Below are 13195 nucleotides of genomic sequence, written 5' to 3'. Positions count from 1 at the left end.
CCCTTGATATCGTTTGTGTGGTGTATCGTGTAGTCCAGTTCTGTAGCCGCTTCTGTGAGTGTGCGTGGGATGTCTTAACGTGTTTAAAAACAGTTGTTACGTTCTAGTCATAGTTCGGGTGTTCCTCCCCTGTATTGCCTTCTATGGCCTAAGTCTATTCTAAGTACTGCTTTGCGCCTGTTTCGAACTCCAGTAGGATAGAGTTCCACTCCAATGAAATATGGGTATTCCTGAGGCCTCTGCGCTCCTCTCTTTGTAATTCCACCCCTTCCGCCTTTCCACACCTCATCTCTCTGTACCAGGTCTCAATATCTGGTGGTCTGGCTGACTTCCACTTCATTGCTATCGATCTTTTCGCTAATAACAGTGCTAGATCTGCAAAGCGAGTAGCAACTCTCCTTTTCTTTTCTATGTGACCTAATCCCAGCATGCCGTACAACGGTAAGGTATAAGGTCTGCCCGGGGCAATCTTAGTTAGAATCTCATGTACTGTTACCCAATAATATCCTAACTTGGGACAGTCCCAGAACATATGTAGAAGTCCCGCATCTTCTAAGTTACATCTGGGGCACGTGTCTTCCGCCTCTGGAAACATTGCATGTAGACGGTCGGGAGTCAAGTACGCTCTATGAACTATCATTAGCTGTATAAATTTGAACTTTGGATTGTGCGATACCTTTTTTGAAAATTTCAGGATCTTCTCCCATTCCTTATCCCTTAGTCCTCGACCTACGTCCCCTTCCCAGCGTTTTTGGAGTGATTTGTAATGAAACCGCCTTGCTATTTCTAATGCCGTTGGTCAGCCACTTCATCAAGTGACTACCCGTCCCCATCAGATATTGCATAGTGAGTAGTGTATTCGTGTCCGGTTCTGCGCCGTCTCGTGCCCAGTTCGCAGTTATGTAATGTGTGACCTGCGCGTATAGCAAAAACAATGTCATCGGGTCTGATGTAAATGTGTAAAGTCTGCGTATGTCATGATGTTGCCTTCCGAAAAGAAGTCCCCTATGTGCAAAACTCCTGCATCATGCCATGGTCGTAACTTTAATTCCGTTAACGTGCCTGACCCCAGGGCTAGCCCAAGTAATGGTGTTGTAGGTGCGTATGACGAATGTGCATTAGTGTATTTGATCGCTTTCCTCCAGTGTTTGATCGCAAGCCTGAGCAGAGGTGGAGCGGAGTCTGGTATCTTAGCATGCGGGAGTAGCAGTCGGTGTAAAGTTCCCCTGTTCCTGTCAGCCTCTGACAGTGGAGAAGTGTGGCTCACTGGTTAGAGGAGGAATACCCTGAAGCAGAGGTCAGACCCGGGACCAGGGTTCAATTCCCGACGCGGCAGGGTCTTGAGCCCAATTGTCCACGGACTCGATAATTCTCGCTTCGGTGCCCACTCTAATCACGGGTTCACACTCTGCAACTCTGGGCATTAAGCTTGCTTAACCTCCACAACGCCCCCCCTCCCTGCGGCGGTATGCCTGGCTTTCACCTTGGGGATGCCCAGTACGGGTTATCTCACAGGGAAAAGCCAGGACGGGTTCCCAAGGCAAGTGCCGAGATGCCCTAGGGTAAGTTGAGCGCTATATAAGAACATACATACATACATACATACATATTCAGCTCGTGGAGGTTACGGCCTGCTAGCCATTAGGCCATCCACTGCAGTTGGCATGCATATCCATAGGCAATGAAATTGGGTACTCCCATACTGCCCCTGTCTGTCGGTAGTTGTAACTTTGCTAGGCTTATGTGACGTCTACCCGTACCCCATATCCGCTCCGCCCATAGCGTGTTTAGGTGTTTAAAAAAGGACATTGGTACCAGGATCGGCAGATTTGTGAAATAGTAGATCATTCTGGGTAATACCACCATCTTCCAGATCGCCACCTTTCCTGCCACCGATAATGGTAATGTGTTCCAGAAGTGTACTTGCGTCCTCAAGGTGTTTAGTGCCTTGCCTAAATTACCCTCTAGTCGGTCCTGCTCGTTTCTGTATACCTGTATCCCTAAATATTTGAAGGTCGTAGGTGCCATTTGAAACCTGTGTGGGGTGAACTGTAGGTGTGTGTCGTCTATGGTTCAATGAAAGCAATACCCATACAATTTGGACTCATTATTGTAAGACACGATGTGCCTTGGAAATCGTTGAAGATTTCTGGCAATGGAGCTAGCTGGCCAGTCATGTCTTTAATAAATAATATGTCATCCGTGTAAGCTGATATGACATGATGGGCAGTAAGTCTTGTTATCCCTTGTGTCATAGCTAGACTTCTCACTTTAATTTAATAGGGGTTCCAGGGAAAGTATAAATAGCAAGGGCGATTGTCGTGCACCCTTTGCTATTGTGAATTTGTCGGAGATACACTTGTTGGTTCTGACACGTGCTGTGGGATTAAGGTATAATAGGTTCACCCATGTTATATAGGCTGGTGGTATACCGATTTTGCCCATCACCGCAAACATATAATCCCAGCCCAGGGAATCAAAGGCCTGTCTAAGGCCCAGAGATATACACCCCTCAGTAGTATCTTCCATGTCGTCTTGTGTCATCAACTGGCTTAATCTCCTGAGGTTCAGTGCGGTACTCCTACCTGGTACAAAGCCACATTGGTCCGGGTGTAGCAGTTCCGTGATGTATTGAAATAATCGAGTCGCTAATATCTTACTGAGGATTTTGTAATACGTATTTAACAGGGATAGGGGCCTGTAGTTCTCTAGTTGTAGAGCGTCCCTGCCTGGCAACAAGAGGGAGACTTGCCTGCAGTGTTGTATCTGGCAAGGCATTGCCCTCCATTGCTTCCTTGTACAGTATATGTAATCGCAGAGCTAGGATGTCAATCTACACCATATAAAACTCGGCCGGTAGGCTGTCTGTCCCGGGTGTTTTGTTCCGCGGTAACGCCCTGATGGCCTGCCTGATTTCCGCTATCATTATGGGTTTCGATAGGTCGTCTCGTTGTGTAGGTGTAAGTTGTGGGATGTGTATGTCGATAGGAAGGAGTCAAAGTCCTGTTCTGAAAGTGTAATAATGTTTGAACGTAGTATTTATACCTAACTGAGTCCTTATTATCGTCCCTTGCTGGTCCTTCACCTCCATTATGGGAGCGCTTACCGGGGCATTGCGTGTCAGCCGAGCTAATAGCGGACCCGCCCTGTCGGCCTGTGTGTGTTGCGTGCTAGTGTATTCCTTGTAATCTATCATCCTCAGTTCTTCTAGTAGTTCCACATGTTGAATATGGGCTTCTTGTAGTTGTGTGAGGTCGTCATTCGTGCCCGCAGCCTCGCTCTCTAGCATCGCCAGCTTACCCTCCACTTCATTGAACTTCTCCACTATTGTGTGCTTAACACCCACTTTTGTGCCCATCGCCACCCCGCGCACGGTCACCTTAAAGGCGTCCCATTCAAATTGTCTGTTACTGGCCGTGTTTTCATTTTCTTCAAAGTACTTTGTACTTGCCTCCTGTAGAGTAGATTTGAACACTACGTCCTCCAACATCCTGGTGTTAAAAGCCAAGTTAGTATTGGAGTTGGAAGCCTCCCCCACTGTACCGTTAGTTCCACTGGATTGTGGTCCGACCGTGTCTTACCCATATGCTGCGCTGATATGATGGACCCTGTTAGCCTCTTAGAGCAGAATATGCGGTCTATTCTGGTGTGTAGCTTGTGGGGTGGGGAGTAGAACGTGAATTCCCTATGAGTAGCGTGTTTAACCCTCCATGCATCTTCCAGCTCCCATCCGTTCGCCCAGTGCGCCAGCGCCTCTGCCTGCCTCCTACTTTCTGTCGCATGCAGTGGGGGGTGAGACCTATCCAGTGCCAGATCCAGGACCGCATTGCAGTCTCCACCTATTACCCAGTCGTGGTCTGCCCAGTCCGATAACACTCCACTAATGTTAGCAAAAAACTTTGATTGGTCCGAGTTGGGTGCGTATAAACAGCCCAACACTATAAACGAGCCATCAAGTGTCCCTCGTACGAACACATGTCGTCCGTCTTCATCCACCCTTTGCTCCAATAATTTAAAGGGGACAGTGTTTTTAATCCAAATAGCTGCCCCACGGGAGAACGCGGAGTATTCTGTGGCGTATAAATGTCCCTTCCATTTCCGTTGCAGTTTAGCTCCCTCTGCTCTATTCAAATGCGTCTCTTGAAGGTACACTATAGTTATTTGGCGACTGTTTAGTTGTGCCAGTAGTTTATGTCTTTTATGTACCAAACCCAGCTCTCTCACATTCCAGGTGCATATCTTATATGTGTTAGGAGTCGACATAGCGTTGAGGGACCCTCTCGTGAGACATTGCCCGTATCCTCATAATGTGTGTCTTTGTTCTGTACATTGTAAGTGCTACATTTGCGTGCAACTCCCCAACCTTAAGGTCCACATCCCAAAACCGTTGAGGACCGGACAATAATACCCAACCGGGGTATGAACTGAATGCAATTGTGCCTTCGCCTGGGGGGTGAGCCCAGTCGTTCTCTTCTAGCAGGTATCCACCAAAAGGCCCTACTTCACACCCTGTTATTAGCATGTGTCCTGGTTCCTTTTCCCTCCCTCCAATCAATCAGTGTGTTGCGTGGGGGTTAGAGGCGGCAGACCCGGAAGCTGAGATCGGCCCTGGACCAGGGTTCAATTCCCCGCCTCGGCGGGTCTTGGGCTCAAAAATTCCACGGACTCGATAATTCTCGCTCCGGTGCCTTCTCGACTCACGGGTTCACACTCTGCGACTCTGGGCAATAGCTTGCTTAATCTCCACTACGGCCCCTCGCGGCGGGATGCCTGGCTTTCACCTTGAGGATACCCTGCCGGGGCTATCTCACAGGGGAATACCAGGGCGGGTTCCCTAAGCAAGCGCCGGGAAACCCTTTGTGGGTAGCTGTGCGCTTATATAAGCTCAAATACATTTACATTTACATTTACCAATCTGCATCTTCTACGTCCCTGATCAGAAGTCGTCTTCCATCTGTGCTGTGATGCACGGGAACAATTGTAAACTAGTGTCCGTGTCTGAGCTGGTTTGACTGTTCGTGTCCAATTCAATGTTGGCATCATGTGCTGCCAGCGCGTTAGTCGTCCGTATCGCCACTTCCAGTGAGTTCCCCGCTCCCGACGCTGTGTGACTTCCATTTTGTTGGGCCTCTGCCTCCGGGGGTCCTCATTGATCATGACGTGTGTCTGGGTTGTTCGATAGTTGTCAGTTTAGTGCTTCCGATCTATTTTCTTGGGGCAGGTGCGGTGTGAGCGTTACCTCCTTCCACTCGGTGGCCTCCTCAGGGGTATCACAGAAATAAGTCTTGCGATCATGGATGATTTTAAGGCGTGCTGGGAAGAAGAGTGCGTATTTCGTGTTGCGACCTCGCAGTGTGCGTTTCACTCCCCAAAAGGATGCCCTGGCTTTCTGCACTGCTTGAGCGAAGTCCGGGTATGTGGACACCGTTCTGTTTTCATACTTTATCGGGCCTTTCTCTCTCGCAGTCTGTAGTGTCGCATCTCTGTCTTTGAAGTGTAGGAGGCGTGCTATCAGGGGACGTGGGGGCACCCCCGGTCTAGGTGGTCTTGGGGGTACCCTGTGCGCTCTTTCTACACTGTACATCTGGCTGAGTTTCGCAGGGTCCATTATTGTCTTCAGCCAGTCCTCCACAAACTGAGTTGGGTTCGACCCCTCACTGCGTTCCAGCACGCCTAAAATGCGTATATTGTTGCGTCGCGGGCGCCCTTCTGCATCGTCCACTCTATACTTTAATCCCCTGATCTGTCGCTCCAGGTTCTTGAGTCTCTTGGAGTGTTCCGTCTGCTGGGGTATCAGATCATCAAGGGCGATTTTGTGTTCGGACACTTTTTCTGCTAGTTTTTTGTGGTCGGCCTTCAGAAGAGAGAGGCCGTTGACATCGTGTCCATTCGTGTTTCAAGTGCTTCTCTGGAGGCCCTGATTTCGGTGAGGATCAGGTCCAGCATCGCCTCCTGCATGTTCATGCCTGTCGGGGGAATCATGTCATTGTTAGAGGAGGCCAAAGGGTCCTCAGATCCCGAGGATTGCACCGTAGTATGTGCTACTGGATCCGGTTGTCTTAATCTCTTATGCCCCATTGTCCAACTTGTTCTCGTGCCCCAAGTGTACCTCTCCAGCCGATCTCTCCTCGTGTAGACCTGTAGTCAGGATCTCAGATTTATTTCCAATGCGAGGTCCCCCAATCAGTCCGATAATATGCTTGTACAGTGGAAACACCTTTTAGTTCCTATGGAGCGGCCCAGGGCTCTCCACCACAGACTGTTTCGCCGTCTTCACCAACTTCCAATTGCCGCAGGGCAGTAAGGGCGTCCTTCTTTGTGCCCCCTCAGGGGTCTCGCAGTACCTCAGTGCCAGTAAGTTAGCCAAAAGTGGCGCGGAGTCCCACTGCCTCTCCAGGAGGGGTCAATCGTCAGAGTATTTGCACTTGGTCTGGTAGAGCTTCGTTCCGGTGTATCTGACCCGTTGTGTCCACTGCCCTTTCGTGCTCCACTCAGTATCCCTGTGTCCACGTGTACTGCGGTAATTACTGCGGTTGATTGCGGGGAGTCCTGAATTTCCGCTGTGATCCGTGTGTGTCCCGGTGGATATGCCTGTAGAGCACTACAAGCCGGTCCGTGATTAATATGTGGCTTAATATGTGCCCGATCAGTCTCTGCAAGTCCCGTGGTATTAGATAGCACTCTCACCCGGCTGATAAAATGGCCGCCGTCTGTACTCACGCAGGTTCTCCAGCCGGAGTGCTATGGTGTCCCCGCTGCTTATCCGGCTCCCCCCACTTCGCCGTGTGATCTGGCGGGACGTCCCCTCCGTGTTTTGGTGCTCCTGGCCGTGTTTCGGTTCGGTTTGGGATGTGCCGATTTCGCTCCGCCACCCGGAACCTTGTCGGGCCGCTGCTCTCCTCTGCATGCGCGTTCCCCACCGGCACCCCGGTACGTTTCTTTTCCGCTTTTGTATCCGTGCGTCTCAGTGTGTGCGGGGCCCATACACAACCGCTCGCTGTCCTCCGGCTCTCACGTTTGGTGTAGTTCTTCTGTCGACAGGCGAGTCTCAGAGCTCACCTCCTGGGAGCAGGCTCCGTACGGCTGCCCCTTCCACTGTGGGCCGCAGGCTTCTTCCTCAATGACAGGCCCCGCCGCTGCAAAGCTCTGGCCACTCCGATCAGCAGTCTCCAGAATCAACACTGTCCGTCCTACACTTCCCCCTTACGTTCCGGTGTATGTACGAGGGGCAATCGGGTCGCAGGAACCATTATTTCAGGATAATTAGCCTATTTTCAGGGCGTTCGGGCAAGCAAGCTCAGCTCACGTCTTCCATGCTTGGCTGGTAGCCACGCCCCCCTCAGAAAAGTGAGTTATCTGCTTGTGGGTAAGTACTAGACTGGCAGCGTTCAAGTTCTAGGCATAGTCTCAGGGGTCTCCCAGGGTCAGGTAGGTACAGTTATTACACCCTCAGGGGCAGCTGGGTGCAGAGGTAGTTATGCCCAATGTTAGCATATGGAAGGCAGGGGGCCTTTGGTTGGTGGCTGCTGGCAAGCAGGACACGCGGCTTTGGGAGCTGGGCTCCTGGTCACTTGCTCAGGGCAAATGGGGAAGTAGATTAGGACAAAGGTTGCACTCCCAGGGGCACTCGGGCGGCTGGGTGCAGGGTGCTTTTGAGCCGTCGGGCTCTCAATGTTATTCAACGGAAAACTTGGAAGATGAACAAAGGCTGCAGGCTCGGGGACGGAGATTCTTCAGAAGCGATCAACACTTCGAGGGGTAAGTTGGGAGCTTGGAGGATAGGTAGGCACCCAGGAGTTGGGCACAGGGGGCCATGGGGCACCGGGTGCAGGCGTGTCTTTTTTGGTGTCTGGAAATCTTGCCCTCTGCTGGTCGCGGTTGGAGGGGTCCCTTGTTGTGAGGCTGCAGGCGTCGTCTGAGTAATCGAGGAGGGTCCTTGGTCACTGGATTTCAGGTCACAATCGCCAGGGGGAAGTCCTCAGGGTCTTTGTCCACTCAGTCACAGGCCGGGCTTTGCGGGTGCAGAGATCTGGATTTGCAGTTCCTAGCTCGCACCAGGGGTGTTGCTTTTTGAGCAGAACCACTGCTTGTGGGAGTCCCAGTCTTGGTAGAGTCTCAAGGCAGTTAGGTCCTCCGGGGTTTTTGAGGTTGCTGACCACTGAAGGCGCTGGAGTTTCGCAGGAGCAGGTTCAAGGATCAACAGGTCAGTAGGGCTGGGGCCAAGTCAGTTGGTGTCGTCCTCTTTTTAGCAGCTGCACGGCAGGTCTTCTGGTTTCTTGATTTGCTTGCTTGTTTCAAATCTGAGGAAGGAAGGATTAGGGTGCCCCTAAACACTAAATTTAGGGGCGTTACAGGTAGGGTAAGGGCAGGGACCAATGGGTCCCTGTCCTGGGGTGAGTACACCCCCTTTCCTTCTCTTCTTCTGTGGGAGGGGAGCAGGAGCCTATCTCTGATTGGGAAGGGCTCCCCATCCACAAGATGGCCGGAGCCCAGAGTTGTGCTTCACCTCGCCCCTCCCACCTGAGGGGTGGGGTTGGCAGAGGTTGGCACACCCCCTTTCATCATTTAGGGTTTCCCGCCTGTCTTCCTGCCAGAGTGTGGGGCAGAACTGGTGGGGGCCAGTTGCTTAGTACAGCAAGTGGCCTGGAGAAGCTCACAAAGGCGACATCCCTTTGAAGCTTCCCCTGCCCATCCTGGGGGAGGAGACCTAGCACCTCTCCCAGGATGTGCATTGTTGCAGGCCCAGGAGAGCGGATGACTCTCTCCCCAGGGGTCCAGCAACATGTCTGCTTTGTGGAAGCCTAGGCAGCCTCTCGGACAAGATTTGGATTGTAGGTTAGGTTTTAGGGGGCATCTCTAAGATGCCCTTTGTAGTGCATTTTACATTAAAGCCCACACTGGAATCCGTGTGGATTTAATGTGCTGAGAATTTTTATATCAAACTTGTCAGTCTTCAGTGTAGCCATTATGGTTATGTGGAGTTCGTAATGACATCTTCCCAGCACCATATACTGTTAATGGAATCACTACACTTACAGTGCCCAGGAATGGTCCTGGCACTGTATGGGTACAGGGCTCATGCACCTGTGCCAACACCACTGGCATAGCGCACCCAGCTAGAGGGGTGACTGATGTATGCCAGGGCAGTGGGTTTGTGACTATGGCACACAGGGATGTGTGCCATGTCGACTCTTTGTTTGTTTAGTTCTGCACCAGGACACTCAGCCTGCAAAGTCAGTGTGTGTGTCAGGGTGCAAGGCCCCTAAGGGTGGCACAATAAGTGCTGCAGCCTTTAGGGGTCTTCTCTGGTCACAATGCCCTGAGTACCTAGGGTACCATTTACCAGGGGCTGAGATGATGCCAATTGGGTTTTAGTTTTGACTCAGTTTTAGGGAAGGAACACAGACGCTGGGCACCTGATTGGCAGGAGCCCTGGGCACACTCAGTCAAAGCACATCAGCAATTCAGCAAAAAGTGGGGGCATACCATGCAAGAAAGATGGCACTTTCTCACCTATTCCTACATACAACTTCAGAAGATTAGTCAAGAGCTGGCTCTTGCCCCTATGACAGCTGTTCTCACATCCAACAGTGTACCACAACAGTATTGCCGGACATGCCAAACTGTACCACATGGAGATGAGTTGTTGTTATACATGTTTACATGTATTACACCACAAGATACATGTGTGTATATAAGACCGTATCATAATTGGTGCTTCAATGTACAAATAGGTGTACAAATTGAGGAGTTTATGCCTGCTACCAAAACTTTTAAGAAATGTCATGTAAAAATGTTCCTACTTCATCACAAGATAAATGTGCACATTGACGATGTGTATATTGCTACTGCTTTGCACCTATGGGTATTCATATAGATGGGTTTTCTACAGCCAATATAACAGTCACCATGTGACGTGTGTATATATGATTGTGTATAAGATAATTTTAGTTTTTCGCAAAAAATAAATCCTTTTTAAACCATTGTCCCTCCTCTCTCTGACCTCAAACCTTTTGGACAACTATGAACCCCAAAAACATCCTTCTAAAATGTTCCTCTCCTTTTTAGGTCTCGCAACCTGTGTTGCACTGCGCAGCAGTGCTCGCGCAGGCGAAGGTCCTTTTCTCCAGGGTTCAGAAATGGACCCTGGAATAGCACACGTTTGTGCGTGTGTTTTTTGTCAGCTCGTATGTGAATGGGTTTTCAGTGCTTGTATTTTGGTAACAGAGCACGCAATAGGCCAAAGGAGGCGCATTGCTCCGACCATGGCCTATTGGTGTCTGTTACGCGACCCAAAGCCCATATGTTTTCAATTATCATGCCCAGACACGGGCGCGATAATTAAAACATATGCCTCGCAGTGGCGCACGCGCACCAATAGCGGGTGTGTTTTTTTACAACAGCGATCGCTTTCGCGATCACTTTCAGTTCCGCTTGTTTGAAGTGCGGACTCTTAACGCAGAAGGTAAGTTGGGCAGGTTGTAGACTTCAGCAACAGTGGCCTGCGTCTGCAATCCTGGCTCTCTTATGGGACCAAATAGTGTGATACTGGGCAGATCATGTTTTCACACTGTGCCTTGGCTGTCTTTCCTTACTGAGACCGCCTAGTTAAACATATTTTTGACACACTTGAAATATAAGCGCGGGTCTGTAAATGTGAGTTTCACTCCCTGCTTCCTCTGCTCACTCCTTCTGAGGAAACGACATTGAAACTCGAAACCTGTATGACCTCACTGGTTCTCTTCGCGGAACTCTGCCCGGCTCACTGTCCAGCTATCTGCCCCGCAATCCTGCCCGGTCCTAGTCACGTTCACGGCTTCGCTTCTATGTGCTCTGTTCAACTCTCTGCTTCCTCCTGCCTGCTCTCTGCTGTTGCTCCGTTCCATACTTCTGCCTAGGGTGCCCTCTGTCCTGCTCCCTGCCAGATTCTCTCTACCGCTTTCTGCCCCATTCCCTGCCCAGCCCTCTGATCTCCCTGCCAAGCTCTCTTCCCCAGTCTTAGTTTCTTTCTCTCTGTCTCCTTCTGTGTCCGACTTTCTGCCCTACTCCCTGCCCCCCTGTGAGCTCCGCTAAACCCCGCATTGGCCCCACTTTGTGCCCCCTCTCTGATGAGCCATGGCTCCAGCAAACCCCGTGGAGCACCTGATGGAAGAGACCAGATGCTCCATCTGTCTGAAATACTACACAGACCCGGTGACCATGCAGTACGGGCACAACTTCTGCCTGCCCTGCCTCGCCCGATGCTGGGCAGGAGTGACCTCAAACTTCCCCTGCCTCGAGTGCCGGAAGGCGTCACCCAAGGGTGCCCTGAGCTCCAAACGGCAGCTGGCCAACATTGTACTGATTGCCAAGGACTTCTGCCAGCAGGCGGTGCAGCTGCGGGTGGATGGGGAGTGCGACCGGCACCGTTAGAAGCTGCGGCTCTTCTGTAGGAAGGAGGGACGGCCATCTGTGTGGTGTGCAGAGAGGCCAAGGAGCACCGGTCCTACGAGGCGGTGCCCCTGGAGGAGGCGGCTATGGAGTACTAGGTAAGAGAACATTCACCTAGCTCACGGTGTGCGACAGACACCTGCTCCATTCATCCATCCATCTACCCACCCACCCACCCATCCATCCATCCATCCATCCATCCACCCACCCATCCATCCATCCACCCATCCGCCCATCCATCCATCCACACACCATCCATTCATCCGCCCACCCTCAACCATCTGTCAATCCTCCCATCCATTCACACATCCATACACTCACCCGCCCACCTGTCTATCCATCCAACCACCATTAATTCATCCACCCACCCTCCATCCATCCATCCATCCATCCATCTACCTACCTTTCCACCCACCCATCCATCCTTCCCCATCCACCCACCCTTCCTTCCTCCAACCCAAACACCCACCCACACATTCGTCACATTCATCTTATTCCATTCGTCCACACATAATCACATTTCATCTATCCATCAGACACCCATTTATTCATAGCCAGCTCCATTCATCTATCCATCACCATATCGTATCAATTCATATATCACTTTATTCCATCCATCCAAACCCACTCCTCCACCCATCTGATTCCATTTGTCCAATTGTTTCATCTATCCGTCAGGCACCCATTCATCCATCGCCTTCTTACATTCATCCGCCCATCACCCTACTGCATCCATTCATATATCACGTTATTCCGTCTAACCATCTCTCGGCCATTCATTTATCACCTTGTTTATCTTTGTATCTAGTTTATATTATGTTGGCTGCCATTGTCTGATGATTCGTGCTTGCATGGTTATTTAAATATTAGTTGCTGCTACTATCCCGTTGATTCGTGCTTGCATGGTTATTTAAATATTAGTTGCTGCTACTATCCCGTTGACGAGTACATAATTTATAGATCCTGGGAGGATGAAAAACAAAGTCAGTCTCTGGGAAACTAGCCGGTGACATGCAGGTAGGACATAGATTTCTGCAGCTGCCACGTTACCCAATGGTACCTTATTTGTGTCTTCATGTTGCCAAGATTTCGCAGCTGATACTTCTATCCCTGTTTTTAGGCCTCGCCTACAGCTATTCGCTGTCCGAAGGCCAAAGCCTCTTGTGGGCCATAACAACAAGCATTTGCCATGCAATAGGTCTCACATTATTAAAGTTTGAGCTATTATTATTAGCAATTCCAATAGCTTAAACTTTAATAATGCGAGACCTATTGCATTGCAAATGCTTGTTTAGCCATGTCTCCCAACTAGCAGTTGCACACAACTACTATTTACAAAAAAAAACTTACTACTTCCCCTTTGAAATCCATTCCCATCATCCTAGACCTACTCTAAACACTACTAAACTCACAAGAAAGCAAGAGGACATACCTAATGTACAAAAATATAAAATTACTAATCTACTATTAACCTCTAGTCTTGGGTTCCAGAGTAGTATGCTACTCACAAATAGCTTTAATGACTGGTTAGGAGTAGTAATTGCTCTTTAAATACCATTTACAGTTCCACAGAGTGCATTTCAGGGATAACAGAACAAATGGCACTAAAAAAATACTAATGATTAAAATTTCAGCTCAACGGTACTTAATAACAAAATGAACACCTTCAGAGCAAATGAAAGACCATGGCATAAAACCCTCTCTTCAAAGATGTAGTTGACACATCTGCCCTTGGAAAGAAATGCATTAAAAAATGCTTTCAAAT

The 13195-nt window shown here is 49.9% G+C and overlaps 1 protein-coding gene across 2 annotated transcripts in view; it reads left to right on the top strand.

The window, feature by feature from the left end:
* Nucleotides 1-13195, top strand: part of NDUFS1 (NADH:ubiquinone oxidoreductase core subunit S1) — a 657173-nt gene that overhangs the window by 186256 nt on the left and 457722 nt on the right. The gene's annotated exons all lie outside the window — the stretch shown is intronic.

The sequence above is a fragment of the Lissotriton vulgaris genome, chromosome 2_1 (genome assembly GCF_964263255.1).
Source record: "Lissotriton vulgaris chromosome 2_1, aLisVul1.2, whole genome shotgun sequence".
Lineage (NCBI taxonomy): Eukaryota > Metazoa > Chordata > Amphibia > Caudata > Salamandridae > Lissotriton > Lissotriton vulgaris.
Note: the sequence above shows the minus strand (reverse complement) of the source record. Positions and strands in the feature narration are given on the sequence as shown.